Source organism: Condylura cristata, unplaced genomic scaffold, assembly GCF_000260355.1.
Source record: "Condylura cristata isolate star-nosed mole 26May11 unplaced genomic scaffold, ConCri1.0 scaffold00008, whole genome shotgun sequence".
In the NCBI taxonomy this organism is placed as follows: domain Eukaryota; kingdom Metazoa; phylum Chordata; class Mammalia; order Eulipotyphla; family Talpidae; genus Condylura; species Condylura cristata.
Window position 1 is genome coordinate 21,512,692 of NW_004567109.1, and position 27,495 is coordinate 21,540,186.

Here is a 27,495-nt window from a genome sequence, read left to right on the forward strand (position 1 = left end):
CGCAGCCCCCTCCCCACACCCACTCCTAGGCATGCAAGGCCTACAGACTTACCCCGAGGTGGGGTCGCGGTCCAGACAGGGAGGGGTCTCTGGGGCCGAAGCGGCGCCTCAAGGCGGGGCAGGTGCTGCCCCGCGACCCCGCCCCGCGGACCCGGCGGTAGGCGCGGCCCGGTCCCTGGCGAGTGGCTGACTCCTAAGAGGTAGGGACGCGGGGCGGGGAGGGGCGGCGAGAGAGGCTCACGGGGGCATCGCCCGCCACCGGGCCGGGCAGCTCTGCTCCGCCCGCCTGCACTGCCGGCTCTGCAGCCGCCACCGTTCTCAGCCGCCGCGGGGTGCAAAGCCTAAGCCCCGGCTGGCGGGAGGCGAAGAAGGAGGCGGACCCTGACGAGGGCGGGGCCCCTGTGGGGGGAGGGGCCACTGGAAGAGGCGGGGTCAACGGGGGCAGGGCCTCCGGTGGTGGGCGTGGCCTAGGGGAATAGGGAGGTCTGGATTTGCCTGGATGGGGGCCTTCTAAACTAATAAGGCCTAGAAGGGGCGGAGTCCCTAGAAAAAGGAAGGTCCCTGGAGAATGCTTAAGTCCCATTCCAACTAGAGCCCACTACCACCACCTCCTCTGTTCTTTTACATCCTTCCTTATTTGGGGGCCACCTCCCACGACTTCACTGGCATTGCAGTACCCCTGCCTCACCCTAGACCAGATCCTAGAACGTCAGGTGGTGAAAGAAGGGGGAATGATTTATAAACATCACTGGAGCACAGAAAGGAGAAAAGACTTGCGAAAATCCCTACAATGAAGAATAGTGTCTGATGCCCCTTTTAGACAAAGGGCAAAGAGTAGAGACCCAAGTTAACCTCCTTCCCCTGCCCTCTTCACTTCTAGAGCAGGAGTTTTCAACATGGGGCAATTTTGTCCTCCACGGAACATTTGACAATGTCTGGAGACATCTTTGGTTGTCATAACAGGGGGTTACTACTGATATCTAGTGAGAAGAGACCAGGGATGCTGCAAAATATCCTGCAACGCACAGGTAAGCCCCCTCACCAAAGAATTATTACGTGCAAAATATTAATAGTGCCAAAGTTGAGAAACTCTGTTCTACGATCTGGCATCTCCCTAAATGAACTTACAAATGGGGTCTCTTGGGTTCCTTGGCAGCCTGAGACTTCAAGGGATGCTATAAAGTCTTGCCTAGTGTCATGCCTGCTCCATCTTTCTGTGTTTAACCCTGGTTAGTCAGTCAATTCCATGTTGGGGTTCCTGTGTTTTTAATTTTGTTCATTAACAGAAGGACAATATTGGTGATATTTGTCTTCCGATGTGTTTACTAGAGGCTGGTGAGATATGTAATCTCCCAGCTGAGAGTTTGGATTAAAATGTGAATGAGAGTGGAAAGGTTTGGAGGAAAATGAAAATTATTGAGGCTAAATGACCCCTCTGGTGCTACTCGCTGTAATCTTCTACTTATTCTATCATACCCCTTTTCACTGGCCTTGTGAGATGGGTAAACTGAAGACTCAACAATGTGGGGACCCTGAGTGGAACTGGGACTCATAATTTTATTAACTGATTAATAAAACATTTGTTATTATCTGCTCTACCTCAGTTCTAGAACTAGACTGTGTATTATAAAACAGTTGCTCTGGAACAGCAGGAGGATTAGATTAGAGGAGTCAGGATGGAAACAAGGGAAGTAGCTGGTGGAACTAGGGGACAGCAGAAACTGTGAGGATGTGGAGAGGGAGGGAGGAGTCAGGGTTGTCCTGTGTTCCTCTCATTCATCCCATCACGAGACATGTAAACAGAACTCCCTCTGGAATCATGGTCCCTTTGCACATCGCAGGAAAACTCGGACTTGCCCTGCAGAAATGTGCAAATGTACACTTTGCATATAATTTCAGGGACTTCAGGCCACCATATTGGCTTTGGGAAGGATTGGGTGGTTTGCAATTGATTCTTGCTTGAGGATATGTGGAAGAATAAGCATATGGAATTTAAAAATCTAGAAAAAGATTGATGGAAAGGAATTTGCTTTATCTGATATGAAAACATATTATAAACCAGCATATTTAAAGCAGTGTGGTGCTAAAGCAGAACTAGATCATTGAGTGGAACAAAATGAAATACAGAAATGGATCTAACCACGCAAGGGAATTCATTGTACGATAACGACACACTGGGGGTGGGGGAAGAATATACGCCTTTCAAAAAATGGGTGGAATAACTGTCAAGTCATTTGGGGAAATAAAAGGAAGCTATGTCCTTAGGCGACATCGAAATAAATTCCAGGTGGAGCACATATTTAAATAACACCATAGTGTACCAGAAGAAAAGATGAATACACGTTTTAGTAAGTGTGGAAAAGGAAAAGACTTTTTAGGCATAAACCTAGAAGCCAAAGGGAAAACATCGATCAACTATAGAAAACTTATAGACAAGTGGCCATACTTATGTTTGAAAACAAGTGACCAACAGGAGAGTATAAATCCCCACTTGCCCACCATAGTTGCCTCCTCTGGCTGCCTGCCTCTCCCCCAGGTTGAGAACAGACCAGGCTGGGACTGTAGGAATCAGCCAAGCTCAGCCCGTGACAGAGGCTCGCCGGAGCTGCCCTGGCCAGCTTCCACCTGTTCAGGGGCCGGGAAGCCCCGGAAATCCCAGCCGGGCCATCTGGGTCCACAGCAGGTGTCTTCGCGCAGCGAGAGTCGGCCTGCAGGCTGCTCACCGCTCCCCTCGAGCGGCCGTCCTGGGAACTGCAACTCTCGTCCAGCCTAGTGAAGCTTCCCCAGGTTAAGGGAGGAATTTTTTCTTAAAATAAATAACAAAAAATTTTCTAGAACTAACCACGTTCCACGCATTGTACTAAATACGTAACGGAATATTTCATTTGGTCTTCCCAATAACTGTTTTAGGTCTACTGTATTATCATCTCCATTTCACAGACGAGAAAACTGAGATTGGCCTTGTCTAATCTCTAAGAAGTAGGATCAAGATTTAATGTCCAACTCCTGATCCTACTCTATTTTTTAAAAAGAGTTATTTATTTTTGCATAGAAGCACTGGAGTATAGGTCAGAGGTGCAGGGGGGAGAAAAAGGTGGGGAGGGTGGGGAAGGTGATGAGAGGATTCATCAGAAACAGAGAAGGGAGCAGAACAGGTGGATCCACTGAAATACACCCTCAGCGGGCGGGTCAGGAGAGGTCTGCCGTGCCATGTGGGTCACCTCCCTGGCAGGGGATCAAACTCATGCTGCAGGCTGCTGCTAGTTTCACAGTGCTGCACTTTAACTTATTGTGCCACCAGGGAGGGCCCCTGATCAGTATTGTTATGTGTCAAGTACTAAGGACACGATGATGAGCAAAACAGAACATAACCCCCATGTGACAGACATCAGTCAAATCACCCTACCCCGTCACCCTAAACACATACACACACACACCAAAATTATACAGAATTGCAAACTGGGGCATGTTCCACACTCCCTGCTGCTTAGCACAACTAGGGGGCTCTTCTCAAGCTGCCCAGGTCAGTGCCCACATGTTCAGGGGCCAGGAAGCCCTGGAGGGCTAGGCAAATGAGGCGCAGAACACAAATGCAGGGAGACACACTCTTAGGGGCCTGAAGTGTGCTTCCCATCCTGCGCCCTGCTCACACCCCACTGCAGCCTTTCCTGTGCTAGTGGGCTCCTCTTGCTGTCCAGTCCCCTCCCCACATTGGCCTGGTCGGGCTCAGCCCCAACATCATCTCCTCCTGGAAGGCTCCCGCTCTCCCCGGTGACCCAGGCTCTAACAGCTGTGTAAAAGCACAGTGGAGCAGGCTTTGGTATCAGAGCCTGCTGTACCCTTTACGGGGGGGCGGGGGACACAGTCTCTGAGTCTGTTCTCACATGCGTTAGTGCTTCACAGGGAGCCGAAAGGATTAAATGGGAAAGGTATGGAAGGGACAGCCGTGGCGGACACTGGGCACCAGCCAGTGATAGCTGCTATCACACGGCTCATAGTTTTCTAAAGCACTCTTGTATTCTAATTCTTCCCCTGCCTTTATCTTCACTATACCATAATCTCCTTGGGGTAGGGAGGTGAGGGGGAGGAGAAGGAAGAGGAAGAAGATGTTCATGAATGATAGTTAATAGATAGCAAGACATGTCTGCTGCATAAATGAAGACAGAGGATCCAGCTATTCTGAGCAGGAAATCTGGAGCCTTGGGCTCCAGTCACGTGGTCCCGGGGAAGGACTGGTGCCTGCCTGACCCACGTGCACTTTGAAGGAAAGCTGCCTGGACCACAAAGCCTGCGGGGGCCGAACTTCAGACTCCCTTCTACCTTGTAGACTTGGGCAGGAGGAGCCAACCATGTCAAAGGTTACCATCTGGCATATTGGCTGGTGAGCTCAACTAATGGCCTCGCTCAACAATTCAAGGCAGGCCAACTACAGCGAGCCTTGAACCATGGCACAGAACGTTGTCAGATGTCAAGAATCAAGCGCTCCTTGGTCAGTACGTGGTGTGAGCTAAGAGGGAGCAGAGACCAAAAGCAGAAGCATGTTGGTAAGAGAGAAGTATCCTGGCCTGAGATGGGAGGGTGTGCAGAAAGGGAGAAGGGCTTAGCGGAAGGGCCCCAGACCTGCCTGGTTCCTGCCTGTGTTTCCACCCCACTTCTTCCAAGAAACGCCGTTCTCTGAGCTGGACTGAGAGGTTTCTGTTCCCTGTGGCCCAGGGAGCCTGACTCTACTTGTTATGTTGGCAAGAGTCTGCCCCTCCGGCCCTCAGTTTGACTAGAGTCTCTAAGCTTCTCCCCAGGTCAGTGTTCTCTTTGAACACTGAATAGAGAGAATATTTTTTAGGTTGTTGGCAACTGAGTTCAGTGTTAGTTACAGAGTGCCATAACATCCTGGCTCCCAGAATAGCTTGGTGACTGGTTAAAGAGCGGGTGGGAGGATCCAACGCACACCTGGCTTTGAACCTGAACCCTGCTGTTACAACCCTCCTCCCCCTTCCATCGCAGCCTTTGTTCATCACAAAGGAACTGAGGAGCCAGGACTGGTGTTTCTCTAAGTCTTTTGGCTGCTAAATGCCCGCCTGCCCTTTAACACTTTCTTGAGCCTCCTTCAGCATTTCAGAGGATTCCAGTGCCAGGTCTGCTCTGGAAAGTGTCCCTCCAGCAAGAATCTGAACAAAGAAAGTTTTTTCTTTGGTGTTAAGATTTCCTGCCTTCCAGCTGTTTGGCTCTCAGCCTGTGCCCTGCCTTCATCCTCTAAGCTAACAACTAGGTTGATAATAATACTTTCTTGCATTTTTATAGTGCTTTGTTCTTTTTAGAGCGTTTTCATGCTTATTATCTTATTTGATACTCACAGAAATCCAGGGAAGATGAGTGCAAAGGAGGGGTGGAGGATAATACCTATTATTTCTCCCACCCTTAAAACAATTTTTTAAAAATTACAAAAGTTACCCTTTTGCTTTTGTTTAAACAGATGGAAATATTGAGACTGAGCTTGATTAAGTGACTTGCCAAAGATCACAGAGCAAGTTAACGGCTGAGCTGAATCTAGAAAGTTTCCAGTCTTGGATCAAAGGTGAGTATGATGTGCACCACTTTGCAAAAATACTGGCCATGCTAAGGAACCTCTGAGAGAAGAGGTGTTTTGGCACTGCTGCCCGTTGGAGGCCCCAGGAATCATTCACAACCTTAGACCTCTGGTGGCTATAGACGTGCCTGTCCCACCGTGCTTGGGTAGCACCAAGAGCCCACAGAAACAAACCAGCTTAGATGGAAGGGCTTAAGAACTGTTGCTTGGGTGTCAGCCAAGATAAATGGCACTGTGAGAGTTAATTTTCTTGTTTTTATTATAGAGCACTTAGTGGTAAGACAGGCAAGGTTGAGACTCATTTGTCTTTAAGCACCTCTAAAAAGGAAGAAGCAGGGCTAATAGTCTCTGTCCCTCCTCCCTTCCTAAACTCCCTGAGCCAATAGGGACATCTTTCCCAGCCCCTCTGTGCTTATTGAGGTTTCTCATCTGGTCACTCCAGAGCCCATCCCTCCCAGTCACAAGGTCACGACTTGGAGTCAAGTTATCTCAGGAAGCCAGTCGTGGGTGCTTCATCACACCGTTTAATAGTTGGGAATAGAGTAGGATCCAAAGGGAGGAAGAAGCTGTGTCTGTGTTTTCTTGGCCCTCGCTTCTTTGTCAATGCCCAAGCAGAGAGCTTGTGGTCTCACTCAGCCCAACAACCACAGGACTGCAAACAGCACCACTGGGAAGTTAGTCAGGGCAATCAGCTTCTCCTGTGTGCTGGGTGGGGAGGAACATACATATGCAAACAGAAAATATGCTTGGAATGAACAAACGGGTAAAGTGAGGCAGAATAGAAATGAGTAGTTGGGTCAAATGAAAGTGTCATTAAACCATAAGTGCACTTACTGCAGACACTACTGGAGCATTGTTTTTGAAATGAAGCTGTTGGCAGAGCTGCAGAGACCACTGGCATCTACAGCTACTCATCGCTGCGCCTCCAGTACTGCTGACCCCGCTGGGGCCAGTGGTGGGGCCCATCACTGCTGGAAATGCTGACCATCTCTGAATCCATGACCACCAGATGCTACCAGTCTCCAGCAAATGCAGAAGAAAACTGCCTTTGCCTCTCCTGTTGCTAGCCTGTCTCCATTCATATATTTTCCCACCTGTATTTCCCATTGGCTGAATCTGACAGGCGCCTGCTAGCAAAGGGGTGTCTGGGAAATGTAGTTTTCAGGATCCAGCACTGAAGCAGAGAGAGGAAAGGCTAGAATGAAGCTCAGAGCAAACAAGTAAAATGATTTGAAACTTGCAAAAAAGGAATGATGGCTACCCCTGGACCCTGAGGCTCAAGAGCTCCAAAAAAATTTCCTGTTTCTTCTGTAGTTCACAATTTAGGAAGCCTTAATTTGGGCCATGTGCTCAGAACTTGTGACCTGTCTTACCAAGATTTCCTAGCAGACAAGGCCTGAAGAAGGAAAGACAAGGTGCACAATCTTGTGCAGTGAGAGTAAAGGGAAGGAAAGCATGAAAAGCTGAGGCAGCAAGGCAAGAGATGTTCGCACTGTATCTTCACAAGCCATGAAGATTCACGGCTTGTCTGATGTGTGTGTCCACTTGCCATGTGGAATGTCTCTGGGCAGACTGGGCGGAGAAATTAGATCCAGCCCATCAGAAGGGAGGATGAAGAATGGGTTGTTCTATTCTGCTTCTTCTTGTCTCTTGTCCATTATTCAGTTGGCCCTATTGGTAGTTAAATCTTGTGTATGTCTAGGTGGTTTCACTGGCCCCTTCAGCAGTTGCTCAGGGAGTCAGATAACATATTGAGAGATCTGGGTGTCAGGGTCTGGAAGTCTGCAGTCAGTGTTTGTAGCCGGAAGAACTCAGGCAACAAAACTGTGAGGCCTCTCTCAGAGCTGGTTAGTCATGTCTGTGGCTGAGGTGGGCTAAGTAGCTAATGGCCTGGGACCCAAGTATCACTGATAGATGCTCAAAAAGCACAGGGCTGGGATATGGGTATCATTATGATTTGTCATACTGGGTCACCTGCTTACTCCTATGGCTCATGGGTTGTAGGAGGAAACATGAATGGAAGTATCCCATTCGCCCTCCCCTCAGGATAGTTCAGGTCCTCAACAACACCACAGATTAAATGCAAGGAATTTATTACGGAAACATCTGTGAGAGAAAAGGAGCTGGGGGAGACAAAGAGAACCTCAGAGAGTGAGGCAGGCAGGTATTATTCTAAGTGAAGGAGACATGCGCTGAGAGTTAGAGGTAAAAGTGTCTTAGACTGAATTAAGTTCTAAGGAAATCTGGGCAAGGTCACTGAGGAATCTTTGAGCCCAAGTCATCCATGAGAAGAGCATCATTTATCTCAGGAAAAAGCTTGTCCTAAAATCCCAGCTATGCCCAGTTGATGTCCAGGAGCAGCCTTGGAGAACTGTGGCGTGGATGTGAAGGACAGTGAATTTCAGAGCTTAGCATAGATTTCAGAGCTCAGTGGTTTGAGCTGATGACGCATGAATTACACTCCCCCATTTGGAGTACATTGTCATGGTCACACACCCTCCCAGCCAGTACTGCATGCAGGTGAAGAATGATTCCACATTCTGAAGAGAAAGAAGAGTGCCACTGCCAGCTGAAAGGGCAGGGTGCCGAACATGACAGCCAGTGTCCACCCCGCAGCTCAGAGGGTCCCCCTGGAATTCACTCTCTACCTGGCCAAACCTGAACTCAGGACTCCTCTATGCTCTGGAGAGTTCAGAGGTCTTCATTAGGAGATTACCATCCTCCTAAGCATGAAACCCGGGAGTAATATTAAACACCTTTAGTTCGCTTGCTCCTCACCCCTGCAAGAGCCAGTCCACTCCTTCCATCCCACATTGGTGGTACGGCCTCTGCATGTGTATCCTCTCCCCTCTGGTCTTGTTACTGACGTGCTCATGCTCGCATGGCATCTTGCCTAGACAAAGTATGGAAGTATCCAACAGGTATTCTGAAGTCCTACTCCATCCTATTTTCTCTGCCATATTGTCTTTTAAACATAGTTTTGACTATGTCATTCCCTTTGTAAAAATTTGTCATTGGGAATGGAAAATAATGGAGTTATTGTAGAAAACTGTATGGTGGTTACTTAAAAAAATTAAACATAATTCTCTGTGCTCTAGCAGCTTCACTTCTGGGTACCTACCTCAAAGAACTGAAAGCAGGAACTCAACAAGATATTTCTTCACCAATGTTCACAGCAGCATTACTCATAGTAACCAAAAATTAGAAACAAGCCAAATAGCCATTGATTGATGACTAGATAAATGTTCACAAAATGTGCTATTCAGAATGGAATATTATATTCAGCAATAAAAGGAAATGAAATTTTGGTGCATGCTACAACATGGATGAAGCTTGAAAACATGCTAAGTAACACATACCAGACACAGAAGGCCAAATACCCTGTGATACCACTTAGAGGAGGTACCAAAGGTAGTCAAATTCAGAGAGAGAAGCTAGCACAGAGGTCCCCAGGAGCCAGTGGAGGAGAGGTGAAGAGTTATTTGTGGGTACAGTTTCAGCACAGGAAGGCGACACAGTGTGGAGCTCCATGGTGGTGACAGTTGTAAAACCATGTCAATAATCTTTCCTGAACTCCTCTGTTTCATACTAGGTGAACAAAATCTCTCCCTTTTTTGAACTCTATAGCACATGGGTTGTATCTCTTTTTAATACTTAACTGTTTTTCTTTTGCAATGAGATAGGGACAGTGCTAAAACTATAAGGAATTTACTGTTATCCCAGCACTGGTCTTCAACCTTGTAAACTCAGAAGCCTGATCTTAATAGTAAGCAAAGGGTTACCCATCTGAGGGGGAGGGGGTAGGGGTCAGAGTATGTGTGAGGGCTGGGCCTTGTATTTTTCAAGGAGGAGGAGTCCTCCAGGTGCTAGGTCACTATCATGCAATCATAGAATCACACCAGAAAAGCATGAAGCATTTCTTACCTGAGAGAGCCTGGAATATTCTCACCCACTTATAGTGATAATACAGACTAGTAAATCCTATAGCTCAGGTTGGCTTGACTGAGACAGAAGTTAGTAGGCAATGCTAGTGTTTGCCTTGCTTGGGGCTATTATGGTTGGTTAAATCCTTTGGTCCACAGACTCTTTTTCCTAGCAGGAAAAAGGTGATTAGTTGGTAAGATTGATTAGGTTTCCATTTATTAAGTTACAATTACATCTGCCTCTTGAGATATCTCCCGTATGCTTTGGATCATAGTTTAGTTTGTTTTTTGGTCATACTTTAGACAAGTTCTTGGCAAAAGAACTTTAATTTAATTTCAAAGCTGGATTGGTTATGCTGTAGTAATAAACAACTAAAGCAATGTGAGTGGCTTACAGAAAAATTTACACGTTTTCACCCTTCTTAAAGTAGGATGTTCCTATTTGTTATGATTTGGTAGAGGAATTTGGAGTCTGGGAATGCTCAATTTTATTTTTCATATAATTATTCCCAGACCCCCAAAATAACTCAACAAATCATAACAAATGGAAACATCAACTTTTGGACCGTGGGGAAAACGTGCATTTCTTACTCACTTTACATGATGTGCAATGTTTACCAGTTGTGGCTCTTTACATCTTCCTTCTGACACCAAAACAGGAAGCAGCTCAACTTGGGACATGCTGTTCTCACAGTGGAGGAAAAAATAAAATGGCAGAATCATGAAAGGGCCCACATATTTCTGCTCAAAAGTGGTTCATGCCATTTCACTGATCAAAGCAAGGACAAGCTTGATGACATTAAGATGAGAAATAATCTCTTAGGGACAGGCCGACTAGGAAGGGCTTAAAAAAAGGGAGGGCAGAGAATACTGATAATGGTTTTTAGGCAGGGCTACTACTATCAGCCTCTGTGCACCAGTATGACTGTTATCAGTTACAATATGCACTATTAAAATAGAGAAATATTTTGTCCTGATTGGTAAATTGCTTCTGTCCCTGACAGCTGCTCTCCCCTATGAGTCTCTGGCGCCTACTATTTACAAAATGATTTCCTCAACTATGTGATTTGTATTCATTTAATTCTAAGGGCAATGTAGTTGTCAGGCTCTTGGAAATGAACCTGCTGCAGCACCTATGTGGACAAGAATTACAATAACGAGTAATGTTAATTTGTGTTGCATCCTACACATTTTTACATCTATTGCAAACACAGTATTCACAATAATTGTTCAATAAATATTTGTAAACTTATCTACCTTTGCCCCACTAGCTCTCTCTTTACTACCTCAATGTAGTATTTATTTGGGGTTTTCCTGTTTTAAATATTTTTGCCATTTCTCATGTCTGAAAATGTTATTACTTTTTTAAAAAAAGATTTATTTATGCATACAAGAACTGGGGTGTAGGTGTGAGGTGTGTGGCAGAGGGTAAGAGGATTACACTAGAGACAGAGTGGGGAGCAGAACAGGTGGATCTACTGAAATACCCTGCTGAGGGGAGCAGCAGATGATGGGAGAGTTCTGCTGTGCCATGTGGGTCAGCTCCCCTGCCTGGAATCAAACACTTGTTACAGTGGCTGGTGATTGCTTCAAAGCCTGTCTTTAACACCTGCACCTTGAGGGGGCCCATCATTATTTCTTTCTTCTAACACTTTTTCAATTTACAAAACACTCTCCCTAATACGATTTCATGCAATCTCCTCAACTGTCCCAGGAGGTAGGTATAGATCATTTTACAGATGAATATATTGAGAGTCAATGAAGTGAGGTGTGGTATAGCTAGTTAGTGTTCATTTATTAAATATTTATTGAGTGTCTGAAATGAGATTTATTAAGGTTGGATTTGAAAAGTGTTCCCAGAATTTAAAATAAAAGTTTATTTCACTATTCTCAACTACCATTATACCAAGATCGTAAGCTCAAAGGGAGGAAATAATATGTTGATTATATTGCTGGAGTCCCCTGAAACAAGTCTCAGAAAGGCTCCAAGGTTTCTTGTAAGAATTCAAGATAACCACCAGCAGCAGCCTCATTTCTGTTTTCTGCTTAATGCACCATATCATGAAAATTACATTAATACATTTGATGAACTTATCTAGAAGTTACTAACAGTAGAGCCTTGATAAAGTTACTTTCTTTTGAGCTTCGGTTTTAATACCTGTAAAACAGAAACAGTACTAATGCCTTCAGCCTAAGCTGTGATGAAGATGAACGTATGGAAAAGACAATGCTGAATTATTGTGGCTTGTAATTGTCTCTGATAAAGTTTTAAACCCTGCATTCAAATGAGAACTACTGTCTCTGTCGACCTACGATTACAAGTGGATCGCCTTGGGAAGTGACGCTCTCTATTCTGACCCCTATCACTTTAGTTAACTCCCCTTTCACAGGACTGAAAGCTATCTTCTTTAACGGTGCATTTGATCTGACATCCCCACGTTGTCCTTTGTCCCCCAACTCTCTCCCCTCCCCCCCAACCACCCAGATAAAAAACTGGACACTACTTATCCCTTAAAAATCAAGTGTGCAGACCACAACACAGAACCACAAAGACAACGCCCTACGGAGGTGACCAGGGAGCGCCTCCCGATCCCCCTGAAAGAGGGCGGGGCCAGAAAGCTCAGGGATCTTATTCCACTTCAGTCTCTCGGAGCCTTCTCAATTCTCGCGAGACTTGAAACGACTCAGCTTCTGCGCATTACAAGACACTGAGAGTCAGGGAGCCAAGGGAGGGGGGAGGGGAAGAGGGGGGAGACGGTGCAAACGGCGTGGCCGCCATCTTGTTTGTACCCCCGCTTCGCGCGCGCTCCGTTCTCCGTGACGCACACTTCCCCCTCCCCTCCGCAGTGTCCAGGGCCCTGCATTGCTCGACTTAGCAGGAGCGACTCCAGCTCTTCCCTGGACTCCTGAGCAGAGGTGTGTGAGTGTGGGAGCGCCTTTGGGAGGGAGAGTGAGGTGAGCGGCGGCGGCGGCACCGGGGGGTGGGGCAGCACTTCCCGCCTTCGGCGGAGACCTCACTTCCCTCTCGCGGCCGCTGCTGTAGTTCGGTCTGCCTGCCGCCATGTTGTGTTCTCGCCGGGCCCGCCGCTGTTATCGCCGCTGCGCTCGTGGGGTCCGTGCGCCTTGTCGGGCCGGCCTGCGGGCTTTCTCCCATTGGCGGAAGGCGACGGCGGGGGGGCTCGCTCGTGATTGGTCGGTGGCGGGGAGGCCGCGGACCTGGCACCTTATTGGTCGCGCTGGCTCCGGCCTGGGGGGTGATAAAGGAATCCGAGGTTGCGGGGATGCGCGCGTTGGGGCTGGGGCTGCTGGGTGTTGACCCCTTACGGCGCAGGCGTGGGGGGCCGGGGTGGGGTGCCATCGTGGAGGCCTTAGTGAGGGAGGGTGGTTTGGCACTTCTTTTGGGGGTAGCCTGTGCATGGCTCCGAGTAGGCGCGCTCCTACTTCCAGAGGTACTCTTCTTGGAACTTGCTTGCCTCAGGATAGGGGGGCTTGCAAGCCCCCAAGGGTTACAGGCTGAGACGATCAGCGAGATCAGAGGTGCTAGGCTTGGAGGTGATGCAGCGTGGAAGTGGCTGTGAAGTCCTTGGAGTCCAGGTCTGAGGGCATGGGGTAGAAGAAAGGGCATTAGCCCTAGGGCATTAGGAGGAGGTATATAGACTCAGGCCAAGAGAGAACTCTCTCTGGATATGTGTGACCAGTCCAAATAACTGAATGCCCGTCCTAGAAGGCACAGCATTATGAAGGGAGACATGTATAGGAGTGAGAAAATGCACAGCATTTGGGGGAACATTCACATGGGAAATAAATAAAAGCAACTGTAACTTATTGGATCATGCAGCTAATTTTGAGATGTTCTATATGAGAAATTTCCTGCTCAGTATCAGGGCTGAGTTCCCGAAGTTTACACTTTCTACAAATATCAGATACTTGGTAAACTACTTGTTATATGAGTATTGTTATGTTCCTCTTTAGTGGAAGAGAGCTTGACAGACACCCTTAGTCTTGGCTCATTTATTTCCTTTTTTATGTGCCCAGAAAATGCATTGAACCTCCTGTGCACTTAATTTTTTTTTTTTAATTAAGCATCCGGGAATGAAAGTAAACTTACTGCATAGCTTCTTGCATTTTCCCTTAAGTAACAACCTGTCAGCACTTTGTGGTTCATATATTTCAAAAGCTTTTGTTCTAGGAGAGTTAGCTTGTTGGGGGTACCTTTTTCATTGAATCAAAATGACTTGGGTTGTGTTTACATTTGCTTCCTCAAGGTTTGGGGATTATGGAAGTTAGGCCTAATGCCTTTCTAGCTTTAAGGGGATGCTTCTGGCTTCTGTTCTAATTTTAGGAAACTTATTTTCAAACTTGGTCATTTTATGTGAAAGTAAATTTTCTAGAGAGAAGAGGAAAGGAGTTGATATTTGGGGGGCACATTTAACACCACATTCCTGTTAGGTAGACATTCTCATCTCCCTGTTGCAGAAGAGAAAATTGAGGCGAGATTAAGTAGTTTATTCAGTGTCATTCAAACCTATTGCCTGATGCCAGAGCCTAAAGTTTTTATATGCTATGTCACGCTAATTGCACGAACCTGACTAGCCGTAGTTCCCAGTTATATATTTGAAAGTATATACAGTCTTTTATATATGGCTGTCTTTGATATATGGGTGAGAAAATACAATGAATAGAAACTTGTTCTGCTTCAAAGATTCAGAACACAGAATAGTAACCATATAGAATATGAGTTCTTTACTTAGGCATTTAAGTCACATGGAGTGGTTGCCTATCATGGAGGGAAAGATTTATTCTGCGGTTTTTCTGAACTCAGGTAGACAAATAAGGGAAAATATGCACAGAAAGTGTAAGAATCTGCATTCTTTAAAACCTAGTCTTTCTGTATATGGAATAATAGTCTTTCTGTATATGGAAGTGATTAATGACAAGCAGTGAGGAATTACCAAGTACATTGTGTAAAGAGCTTGTTAAGTGAACCTTCTCAAACATCACCTAACACTGAGGCCTATCCAAAGGAATAATGATTCTAAGGTATGCTTATCTCGAATATGCAAACTGGATGTGACAAAAAAAAAAAAATTTCCAGATGACAAAAGTACTTGGCAATACCAATGTAACATGGAAACTTAAATAATTGAGTTTTTAAGGGTATACTAGTAAATTGGAAGTCTTAGTTGCTTTAGGGAAACAGGAGTCAAGTTTTACATAGACAGTAAATGGCAAAGCCCAAACTCAAACATAGATCTGTAATTTTTAATTCTTACATACTTTTGTGGTACCCTTACTCTTAAACACTTTTCTTGACATAGAGTATTTGGAGAATGGAAAAATCCTTGCCTTTTACTCAGGAAGTAGTAACTTCCGTTTTGCCAAACATGTCCTTTGTAAGATGGCCTAAATAGTGTGATGACCTTGAAAAGGTCACTTAGCTGTACCAAGGCATAGCCAAATCTAGCCTAGATCGCTGGATTTTTAGACCATTGGTCATTCTGCTGGATAATGTTGCCTTTACTGTGGGAGCATTGGCTTGTGGCAGAGGTAACATTAAGCCACCTTCTGTGTTTTGACAAGTTTGCTGCATGCACAGGAGTGAAAATGGCAAAGGACATTATTGGGGTCACAGATGACCTTTTTTTTTTTTTAAAGATTTATTTATTTATTCATACAGAACTGGGGTACAGGCCAGAGATGCGGAGGGTGAGAGGATTCACCAGAGACAGAGTGGGGAGCAGAACAGGCAGATCGACGAAGTACACTGCTGAGGGGAGCAGCGGGCGGGTCAGGAGAGGTCTGCCACGCCATGTGGTCACCTCCGGGGCAGGCGGGAATCGAACTCATGCGGAAGCGGCTTTAGATTCTCAGTGCTGTGCTTTAACCCGCTGCGCCACCAGGGAGGGCCACAGGTGACCTTCTTAAGGTTCATTCCAGCCTACGGCATACAACTTAAGAACATTCCTTAGCCAGCAAGTTGTTCTTTTCCATGCTATTTCTTGTGTTGAAAGCAAACTGGTTGTGAGTTATCTGATGTCTTATAGTGTCTCTTTTCATTTTGTTTATTGTTTCTCATGCGCGCACTGTGACTAGTTAGGAAGGCTACAAGGTCATTTTAATGTTTTCCCACAGAGACTCAAAGCAACTAACCTAATTTAAGTAGATTAATTGTAGGAGGAAATAGATTTAAAATACTTAAAAGTGCCTTTGGCAAGGGGCAATGTAGCTGCTGACTTTGGAGTCAAACCTGGGAAAGAATTCTTTCTCTGCAGTACATTTACCCTCTGTGTGAGCTGGGGTCAGATTCTTTTTTTTTTTTTAAGATTTATTTTTTATGCACGCAGAACTGGGGTACAGGCCAGAGGTGCAGGGTGGGTGAGAGGATTCACTATAGCCAGAGTGGGGAGCAGAACAGGCAGATTGACGAAATACACTGCTTGAGGGGAGCAGTGGGCAGGTCAGGAGAGGTCTGCTGCACCATGTAGATCACCGCCAGGGCTAGGACCAGGGATTGAACTCTCACTGAAGTGGCTGCAGCCAGCTTGCAGTGCTGGGTCCTTACCCGTTGGGCCACCAGGGAGGGCCTGGGTCAGATTCTTAAACTCTCTGAGCCTTAGTTTCTTCCTATGTAAAGTAGTGGTAATAATAACCTAGCTCATAGAATGATATGGAAAAAACGAACAAACACACACAGTAGCATATGGTAGGTATCTGTCACTTATTGGACCTTAATAGATGCGAACATTATCACATTCTTTTTAGAAAGCTTAAAATTTATCCCAGTAGCCAGTTAGAGCTTCCCTGATGAGGAGATCTTTTTTTTTTTTTTTAAAGATTTATTTATTTGTGCATACAGAACTGGGGTACAGGCCAGAGGCTCAGGGGCGGCGAAAGCCTTCACCAGAGACAGAGTGGGGAACAGAACAGGCAGATCGACGAAGCACACTGCTGAGGGGAGCAGCGGGGCGGGTCAGGAGAGGTCTGCCACGCCATGTGGTCACCTCCGGGGCAGGCGGGAATCGAACTCATGCGGAAGCGGCTCCAGATTCTCAGTGCTGTGCTCCAACCCGCTGCGCCACCAGGGAGGGCTGAGGAGATCTTTTATAACTATCTGATATATACAATATGATTTCTCCATGGGGTATAACCACGTAAGTTGAAAGAACCTAGTTTAATTGTGCTGTTGTGGTTTAGGAGCTGATTTACAGTGGACTAGTGTGAAGTCACTAGCCTTTTTGTTTCAGAGTTAGTTTGTCTCTTGTTTAACTGTGTTAATCCCCAACATGCCCAGTGGCAATGATTCTGATGAGATGAAACTTTCATATTTGCCAGATGGCAATGATTATTGAAATCAGAAAACTAGATTTTTTCTTCTGTATAGAAAGATGTTTGCATTATAGCCATTAAAAGTTTTTCTAGTTATAGAAATTGTGAGTGAAGTGGAGCTGTTGGTTTGGTTTATAGTTATCTGGACAACATTTTGTTTGAAGGAAGCAAGAAGGCAATATTGTCTCGGCCTGCAGATTTTTTTTTGCCAAGTTGCAAAATTTGCTCACCCTTTCCACACTTCTCCCTATTTTAGCAGTGATCTGCCTGATAGCAGTAGGCAGCACCTGTATTTTCAGCATGGGAGTTGTAGTTTTCATTTTGGATTAAGTTCTTATTTGCAGACTACTGGCATATTATGTCCAATTCCCGTGTTTATTCTTTTATGCTGAGGGTTTTCTAATGGAAAGCATTCAGGTGCAGTTTAGAGAGAGCCTGAGAGTTTAGTGACTAGTCTAACCTTTGGATTTGAATATTTTTAGGAATAGGTTCAAGTTAAATGAATAATTGCATATACGCAATAATTGTGTATAGGTTGGCCAATAACGAGAAAGAACTTTTCTGGGCACTTCCATGTGTCCAGAGTAGCATAGACTCTTGGGGATGAATGTGATGCCAACATCATGGCAAACAGCGACCACAATCATAGTAGTGGCAACCATTTTTGGAGCACAGCTGTTTATCAGGCACAGTGTTGTTATTCCATATGCATTAATAATCACTGGTCTTAATGATTTTTTTATGTTCTTAATATTTTGCACTTTGTCTGCTTTTCAGCACCTCCACTATTACATTTTCCAGTAACTAGATCACTACGGTGCCCTGTTTTCCCTGTTATTGTCTAAAGTGCAGCCAGCCTCCCCCACTGTGCTCTTCTTTAGCTTATTTACTATACTGAACCAAAAATGATCTTTTCAGTAGGTAATTCTGATGATGTCGACTCTATGCTTAAAACAATGTTCACTGTTGTCCTCAGAATAAAGTTCCAGTGCATTAGCATTGTCCAGCCCTGTTTACTTTTCTAGCTTACAGCCTCCTGCTCAAAGGAGCACTGTCATACCAGACTATAACTCTCTCAGGAATGTAATATTCCTGTCAGCTTGAGGCCTTTGTACATGCAGTGTACTTTATCTTTTAAGTTCTTGTTTTCCTTAGTATTTTAAATTTCTCCCCCCCCCCCAAAAAAAAGAAACTGTTGGTTTGGTGCCCTGGAACTGTAATATTCTAATGCTTAATACACAACATTGTATTGCCTATCAACTTATCTCTTTGTTAAAATAGACTTTAATCTCCCTGAGTACTGGGACTGTTTTGTTGGGGCCTACACATACTATTTGTTTGAATGAATGGAATATCCTTCCTTAATCCTTACAACCTTGCAGAATGTTCTACTGTTTAAGAAATTGACCTCAGTGCACTTAAGTAACTAGACTGAGGTCATTGAACTAAAAGGAGGTAGCTAGGGATTGGAATCTAAATCTCTCTAGTTGCAAAGAGTTGGTTTTTCCCCCATTGCTTCTCACATGGCTGCTCTTTTTCATCTTGCCTTTGCATATTCCTGTCAAGTGTTCTAACAGCCTGTGCTAACAACCCCATCCATAGCTTCTGAAGCAGTTTGTGCCATCTTTAGACAGCCGAGAGCTGAAATAGTTCCCTCTAGAATAGATTTCCATCCATTGGCCTTAATTTATGCTTTAGAGGATCTAATTTGTTTTAAAAATGGAAAATTTATGGTCTGCTTATGGTTTCATTTATTAGTTTATTTTATCCATTAATTTTATTGAGCATCAGCATAGTGTTCTTTATTCTAGTAAATGTATTGCTCAGATGTTTCTGGGACTTTTTTGGGGATGCTTTTCAAATATGTTGACAGTTTTCTTTTAACCTTGACAGTGGATTTGATTAGGGAAATAGTTAGCTAATAGTTGTTCAGGTGAAGGATATGAGTAACTGAGTTATCATTTGGCAGTTTTCTTTGATCTACATATTATTAAAAAAAAACCACAAAAATTGAAATGGAAAGATTTAGCAATAAAACACTCCCGCCTTCAGTTGTTTTATTTAAAAACCTGACAAAATAATATTTCTGAAGTCACTACAATTGTTTTGGAAGAAATAACGAGTTTAGTGGTATAAGAAATGGGCATATTGGCAGAAAAAAAGGGAAAATACCGGATGGTTTCTCTCATAGCAGGATTGTAACGGAACAGGTGAGAAAATAATGATAATGATGAACAGCTATATACCAGAGACATTTTGTGGGGGTTGAGTGGGGAATGGGATCAAAAACAGTTGGGGGGAGGGAAATGCACTGGACTGTGGTGATGGCACATGGATGATTTGGTGATGGGAAGCCCAAGGGGATTGCAAATGAGATGGAAAAATGCACAAAATAATGTAAAAGTAAACTATTTTATATGTGTATGTGTGTGTGTATATATATGTGTGTGTGTATATATATACACACACACACATATATATATAAAAAACACGGGCATATTGGATGTTTTCTGCTGTTTACAGTATTTTAAAATTGAGTACTTTGAAATGAATCTCTGGTATAAAACTGGTTAAAAATTGTGGTACATCCATTTAATAGAATACAATCCAGCTACTTTAAAATATTATTTTAAAAATAATATAATAGTTTAATTTTTACATCATTTTGTGCATTTTTCCATCTCAGTTTAAAATATTATTTTTTATTGAAAATTGTTCTTATTATTTAAGAGAAATGGATTACAGAACAGTTTGTATAGTACTTCTTATCACAGGGACTAACTCAGTCTTGTATATCAGTTATATAAGAAAAAAGATCTAAAATATATAACCCAAAATACAGATAGTATTTGCTTCTGAGTGGTTAGATTTAAGATTTTCTTTAAAAATAAACAAAACCCCAACCTCCCCACCTATAACATCCGTACAAAACTACCAATTACAGCCATCCCAGCTTATTGCCTGGAACACTTCCCCTACGCCCGACGTTTACTAAAGTCTGAGGTCTAAAGGGATTCCTTAAGGACATCATCAATAAAAAGCCCAGATCTAAGCACCCAGTTGTGCTTTTTTTTTTTTAATTGCTCTTCCTTTGCATGGTACTGTGTAACCTCTAAAATCAGATAATCTGGGGCACTAAGCAAGACCCTGTCCTTTGCAGGGATTGTGGTAGTTGAGGCCAACTTCTAACGTAACTGTAGTCCTTCAGACAACTTTAGGATGCCAGATAATAAGCAGTTCTGTTATCAGGTTTTCTGTATCCAGGGTCTGGTATTTGCTGCTTTTATGAGTTTGAAACTCTAAACTGCAGCAGACCAGCATTTCTACATGGCCCTGGCAGTTGGAACGAGTGGTAACTGTCCCTTAAATGGACATGTGTTCTCCAGCTTTGTTCAGCTTCTGCTGCTTCTTGTTATTTCACTGACACTGTGACTAAGGTTTGATTTGATTTCTATCTCTGTATTGCGTACTGGGATGTATGTGGAAATAACAGTTCTTGCCTTCAAGAAGCCTTTCCTTGGTAATAGCAGTATAAAGTACAATATGCAGGGAGTGCTGCAGTCAAGTGTATGTTTAGATATTCATTGAACATCTGTCACATGTCAGGTATTACTTCTGAGTGATTTCATGTTCTCATTTAAGCCCTAATACTGCTGTGAGTGGGTGTTATCTCCCCCCCCCTTTACATATGAAAAAGTAAGCTCAGAAATAAATAACTTTGCAAAGGCCTTAGAGCTAGAGGTAGTAGCTTTGATTAAAAAATCAGTGTTCTGTTCAAGAACATCAGTTCCCACCTTTCCTTCTTAAAAGCGTTAATGCTTGAGCCATGTAACCAGAAACACTGGTTTTGTCTCACAGTGATCTGGGGGTTTTTAGTACGAGAGGATGCAGTTGACTGGTGCAGAGGGCTACTGAGATCTAGGGCAAGGGAAGAATGGGAGTTGGGATCCTAGAGATCTCATGACACTCAGTCCACAATGGTGACAGACTGAAGGAAAGCTATAGGAAGTGACTGGGTTGGGGTGCCAGGTGGAAATAGTGCTCTTCCCACTAGTGGCTTGAATTCTACTAACGTAAAATAGGGTTGAAGTGTTTTTCTTGCAACCTGCCAAGAACTAATAAAAATTATGTCAAAGATCTTCACATAGTATCAAGGGTTTAAGCTGGTACATAAAAAGCTAAGTCAAATGTTAGGGTTTTGGAATAGTAGCCAGATCTTGGCCAGGATTGGTGGTAAAATGCATCCATATTCAGCATAAAAACAGAAAATACTTTTAGTAGGAACTGGTAGTCCTCTCACACTGGAGTGTATGGCTCAGGAATTGCTTTTTGCTGGGTAGCAGGGTCAGAGTATAAAGGAGGCAGAAGAGCGACATTCCCTCTACTAGAGCAGCATTAGTGCCTTAAGGAGTAGGTCTTTCTGAACCTTAGCCGCTATATAAAACAAAGCATTTGAATTGGATGACCTCTAGTGCTTTCTGTTGCTCCTTTCAGGCAATAGTACATTATATTTTACATATGTCAGTTCCTTATTCCTTATAGTGGCTCTGTGATCCATTTATAGATGGTGATATCTGTGTATTGCAGGTGAAGAAGCTCAGGGTTAGTCCATTGTCATAACATTCATTAGTTGATGAGTCAGAATTTGAAATTAACTCTGTCCACCTCCCAAGTGTTTTGTTGTTTTGCCACAGTGTCACTAATAGTCATGATGTGAATATGTTGTCCGTGTTCCTTTGTTTCCATCCCTCAAATTATCGATAGCATCTTTGCTTCCTTGCAGCTGACTCAACACCCAGTGTTGGGCTTAAGGTAAGGCATAGAACTGACCTCTGCTCCCTCTTTTCTGCTTTCTAGGCTGGTAGTGATTTAGAATTTGTGACCTGTAAGTCTGTGTAGCTTCAGAAAGTGCCTTATAATGATGGATCCTGTTAGCATTAAATGTACTCTTACTTAGATGTCATTGTGAACTTTGTATACACTTATTTTAACATGTGCTTTTTAATTATGTAATTGCTAGTTAATTCAAGTCCTTATAAATTTTAAAGGTAATTTGCTACTGGTTAAACGTTCCTAATAATAGAATTTGTATCAACTTTTAGGGTGCTCTTTTGTTACATACTAGCTAGGTCTCTAGTAGTACAAACTGCGCAGTCAGAATTTTAATTTTAAATTAATGAAGTTTGGGTAATGACTTAGCTATCTATACATATATGTGACATCCAGGAATTTCCTTGCATATGCCCTGAGGTGTTTCTTGGTAAGCAGTGTGATGCAGTGAAACAAATACTACTCTAGGGAGGACCTGATGCATTCTGGATGTATTGTTAGGGGTGGTGGTTTAATTTCTCTGAACTGCATCCTTTTCTCACATGTGAAAAGGGAAAGTGAGGATTAGAGGGGTAAAATCTGTAATTTACCCTGCACAGAACATGTATGGTGATGTAAGTTGCTGTTCAGAAATTACTCTCTTTCAGTGTGGGAATTGATTGGCATAACATGTAGAGAAGTTAAAATGGCAGAGTGATTGGACAGCTTGCCTTGCAACAGGACTCTGCCAAATCTTTGAATGAGATCATACAAGATCAACTCAGATCTTTCTAGAAAAGATCTACCTCGTGTATCAGCCTGTTCTTTAATCCTAGGGTACTTACCTTTGATGGGAGGAAATAGATCTAAGGAGGTTGTTAAGGCTTCTGGTAATAGATGTTTTTATTTCAGCATTTTGCAAGAAAAGAAAGAAGACATGTTAACTGACTTTAATCATATTAGGAGTCCCCTTTTAAAACCTAAATAGTTGGGTCCCAAATTCATTAGCCAATCTTTGACCATCCCCAGTAAACTTCATTACCCCGGAATTTCTTTGATAACTATGCTACTCAAAATATCCCTCCTGTGATCAGCCCTATGCTTGACCTTGAAAATGTGACAGAAAAGTTAGCTTTTATATAATAAACTGTAATGTTAAAAGATAGTAACTAAATTACTTATCAAACTATAGTGTGCATTTAAACAGTCATAGTCACCGATTTTGTCATCTTTATGAAGTTTTAACACATTTGTCATATTTCTCTCTTGGGTTCCTGGCTTGACTTTTTGGAAATACTGCTGTCTGTGTCTGAAACTTCATACAATATCCCAGAATTTCCTGTTTAGATTAGTTTGTGTTTCCAAAAAAGTGATTTGACCTAGTATACTGTGCTTTTAAAATTACCCTGGGTGTAATGACAGATGGTTTTTTAGATATCCTGCAATTGGTATTGGTATTGATATTCTGCAATTGGTATAATACTGTTAAAGAAAGTGCATTTTCATTGGCACCATTTAGATTAGGCCACCCAGTTTTCATTTCCTTCTGCTAAAGCGCAGCTGAAAACTGAAGATAGTTAAGTCACAACTTGCCGACCTTGTGCACGTTACTTCTTTGGTTTACTGCCATAGGATACTGTACTGGTATCTTACAGACATCTTTGGTGACCAATCAGAAGCAGTTAAATTACCTTAAATTTTTTTAAATGGTTCTCTGACAGCCAATAAGAAAACCTTTGGGTGGGAAGTCTAACAACCCTTTTTAGTGATTTTAAGACCAATTGTAAATTTGCATTACCCTCAGTTTAAGCAGTGCACGAGGCTCTCGTGTATCCGCTGAGTGCATTTGCCATGCATTTCCAAACCTAAGTTCCCCATAGTTTGAAGTCGATCTGACCCCTGTTCTGCTTCTCAAGGTAACTTTAAAACAGGAAGTGTACAAAGGAGGTGTAACTGATGATGTGAACAGCCAATCATGGCTTTGTGTTCTTAGCCAATAAAGCAGCTTAGCCAATGGGGCCACTCTGGAGGCAAGGCTTGGTGTCAAATAGCATGCTAGATTGAATGCCTTTGACTGTTAAAGTGGAAGGAGGCTGCAGGGCTTCACTGGAGCTTCGGAGTTTTTCACTGAGGCAGGGGTCAGCTGAAAGACAAAGAAAAATGGCGAATAGTTTACTGGGGGGTTGGGGGAACAGCTGTTCGGGTTTTCACTGGAGTGGACATTCCAGACTCAGGTTTCTTCATCTCCTGCTGCCTTTTGTTTCCTCCGTCCTTTTTTTGGGGGGGAGGGATAGGAGTGACTTAAATTCTCCCTGTTCGAGGAGATATAAATAACTACATGTAAAATTAATGCAGTTCCCGGTAAGTTTAATTCTTTGTTTTGTGTTAAACTGATAGAAACTGTTTAGCTTCAGAGTATAGACAAGTTGCACTGTTTCAGAAAATGGCCACTTTACATTCCATGCATACCTTTTGGTGCACCTAGAATACCTTGCTGTTTAGATTTTGCATGCCCTTCAACTAGGATATCTTTTCCTAGTTGACTATGGACAAGATCAGGTACATGAAGAAATTGCTAGTCGTTTCTCAGGGGCACACAGAAGCAAAGCACTTTCTCTTTGCATTGGGTAAACTTAACTGTTTTCCAAATAATTTTCCTTTGTTCAAGTGCACTGAAGCTTTCCTACAGAATAAGCTGAGTTGTTGTACGACTTCCTATTTCCATGCACTTTGTTGACATCTGTGTTTTCAGTGATAGAAGCAACACTATTGCTGTTGAATTTGTGTGAAATATGATTTGCACTGGTGTAGGTTCTAATGGTGAAGGCCCATTTAACCAATGTGAAATTCTCCCGTAACTTTCTTGATTTACCTGTCTGCCTCTAGATTAAAATAAGTAGCAGTTACTAATGATTTTCCTTTTGAAATGCACATTTTAGCCTAGGATGCTGGTTAGAAACATACTAATTTGCTCTATTGGTAGTAACAAGCATATATTTTTTCACCAACTTGGCACATTTTGTCAGATTTGATTTGGTTCTTTAAAATATGAGCAAAATGTTTTTCATTTTCTGTATGAAATATTTGAAATCCTAATGTACCTGCAGTTTGTGAGTAGAAAAGTTAAAAGTCAGACACCCTGTCTTTTGCCCTTGATATATTTTTTTCCTCTTTAGTGGTAAGAAGCTAATGCAGGTTGCTAAATCAGTAACCAGCCACTTCTTGTGGATAGTGAAATTTTCTATCCCATGTACTAAGATCTATACTCTTGACTTTAAAAAGCAATTCTTTGTTTTCTTTTTATTTGCAAATATGGAATGAAGGTCATTGGAACATTTCTGCAGCCTACTCGGTGTGGAGCAGTGAGCCAGCAGCACTCAGTCTCTGGGTAGGGGAAGGGAGCAGGCCCTATCATTGGAGAAATTTGGAGGGTGTTGGTTTTCTTTCCCCTTGCTTCCCCTCCAGAAAAGGATTTGCCTAAGAGGATCCAGAGGGCTTTGCTTTTGGACTCTTTGAATTGGAGTGGTGTAGTAGTCAAAGTTGCTAGATGTAGGCCTCTGTCGTTGCTTGCAAAAGTGACCTTGAAAAACTGCCTAGGAGTTGAAAGATTGAAGGACAAAGTTTGTTTATACAGATTTGGACTGAAACTCCATGTAAGATGAAAAGAGATTGTACTTCTGCTATTCAAGTGGAGTGGTTAGTAGGAATATGTTGTTGATTCAAATTAGGAGTTTTCAAGCTGTAAGACAATAGGGCTGCATTCATTCTCTCTCCCACTCGTCTCCATTTCCTCCCCCCAGTAAAAATTTTCTAAATCCTTTGCTGTAATAGTTGAGAGAACTGCCTGACAGACTTGAGAATTCCTTGTATGTTGCCTTGTCTTCTGTGTAATGTAGACGGTTCATAGTGAAGAATGGTATTGATGGAGTCCAAAGTCGTTATGTTTATGAAACTTCTTTTGGGGAATAGGAATACTTACGGTAAGAAAACAGTCATTCTGTGATGTTAAGTCAAAAGAGAAAGGAGTGTGTGTTAAGGATTACATTTTAACAGGTACTTTAAATTTGCTTTTTATCAGTCACTGATTTTTATCAGTTGCTCCAGGTTTAAATATGATTTCAGAAACAGTTGTAGATAATGAGTGACCAGATTGGCCCTGGGAGAAGGACTGGAGCAGGGGAGACAGAAGGTAAGTGGGACAAGTGTGAAGCATAGATGAAAGTCTTTATACTAGAAACTTTGTGGATTTAACTTCTTGGAAAGTTATCTAATCACTCACTGCCTCTAGCTTGGGTTCTTAACCTTTTGGGGTCATGCGCTCTGAGAATCTGACCCACTACCTGGGAAAATGCACAGAGACATGTCTATGCAGAACCCCTAGTGACTTAAGATATTTTCCAGTATATGTCAAATGGTATTTATATGATCTCCTCTTTTAATACTTTGGCCAGATAAATGTTTCCTAGAGAAATGAAGAAAAGTTTACTTAAGGAGTAAGGATCTTTTGGAACTAACTGTAACAGATTGAAGATGATGTGGGTAGGTGGGAGAGGCTAGATAGGGTCTAAGGTTTGGGCATTTACTCTGTATTTAAGACAACATGGTGCAGTAGCAAAAGCAGGCCATTTAAAGTTAGGTGACCTATGATTATGTCTCACTCCACTATCACCAGTTTTTGTGAGCTTGGGCAAGTCAGCCATTTAGTGTCAGCTTCCTCCCATGTAAAATGGGACCTAAAAATAGCACCTTCCTATTTAGCGGTGAGTCTCAAATGAGACCATGTATGTCACAGTGCTTTGAAATTTGTGAAGTGCTCCATAAATATTAGTTGTTCCTAATCCCAGTTTTGGGGAGAAGGAGGAGGATGTTTAAAATGTTATGAGGCTAAGTATATATTAAAGAAAAAAAAGCCATTATTTTAATATGTTTACAGAGAAGTTTGTTTAAATCCAGCACATCTTTTTAAAATGGTTCCACATGTCTTCACCTGCATATTCTTTTTTATGCTGACATTAACCTATGTAATACATGCATAGAGACCCATCAATCCATCCTTTGCCAAAACTCCTATTAAAGAATTTTAACCCCTTTATCAGAAATTAAGGACTTCTTAGAATAAGATGAAATAGGAATGGTGACTTAAAAAAAAAACCAAAAAACAGAAACAAAAACCACTTTACTGAATTTAGAAACCTATATAAAAATTGGGAGCCTATTCTGATAGACTACCAAGATTTGCATTGTATTTCAGCTAAAGTATAGTAACTGCAGATGTTTATCAAGCAGAAGTTATATTTTTCGTTTGTATACCAAATATTTATAATATAAACTAGAGCCATTTTTTGGTTTGCCTTGTGGTCACACAATCTCCTTTCTGTGGTTTTCAGCTATGGGGTACTTAGAGCTTGCAAAATAGTATCAAGCAAGTAAATATTGGGATGAAAAGTTAAAAAAAGACGATCGGCCTCATCAAAATATAAACATTGGCATAAATTTAACAGTTGATAATGTGTGAGATACGGTTCCAAGATAAATGGTAGAAACCCATGAGGTTTCTCTCACCCATTTTACTACTTGGTGTCGTCTATTTTTAGAATTATTCTCCCTCCTCCCCCTCCCAGGGTGGGGTAGATATTTTGTGATCTGTTTGATTTCCTCTAGGGCATGGTTAGTCAGCTTTGAGGCCTGTCTCTTTTCCTTGCATTGAAGGAATCATATCAGACAGCATAAGGTTTGGCAATACTGGCACTTGATTCTCCAAATAAAATTCCTGTTTCAGGGGGGTGTATGTTTGAAAACAGCCATCAAAGTTATTGTGTACTTTTTGTTCCTCAAACAAGATGAGGTCTCCTT

At 42.9% G+C, this 27,495-nt stretch overlaps 2 protein-coding genes across 7 annotated transcripts in view; one reads left to right on the plus strand and one right to left on the minus strand.

Annotated features, from left to right (window-relative positions):
• Window positions 1–340, minus strand: part of RIMS3 (regulating synaptic membrane exocytosis 3) — a 38,075-nt gene extending 37,735 nt beyond the window's left edge. For all 3 annotated transcript variants that reach the window (XM_004678851.2, XM_012722411.1, XM_012722412.1), the window contains exon 1: window positions 53–340. The gene's annotated coding sequence lies outside the window, so the exon portion shown is untranslated. The remainder of the gene's footprint in view (window positions 1–52) is intronic.
• Window positions 341–12,132: 11,792 nt separating this feature from the next.
• NFYC (nuclear transcription factor Y, gamma) overlaps window positions 12,133–27,495 on the plus strand; it is a 57,367-nt gene continuing 42,004 nt past the window's right edge. Inside the window, exon 1 of one of the 4 annotated variants that reach the window (XM_004678852.1) lies at window positions 12,133–12,423. The gene's annotated coding sequence lies outside the window, so the exon portion shown is untranslated. Of the gene's footprint in view, window positions 12,463–12,932; window positions 12,957–23,862; window positions 24,004–27,495 lie in introns of those variants that run through there. The other 3 variants (XM_012722635.1, XM_012722636.1, XM_012722633.1) reach the window with 3 other exon arrangements.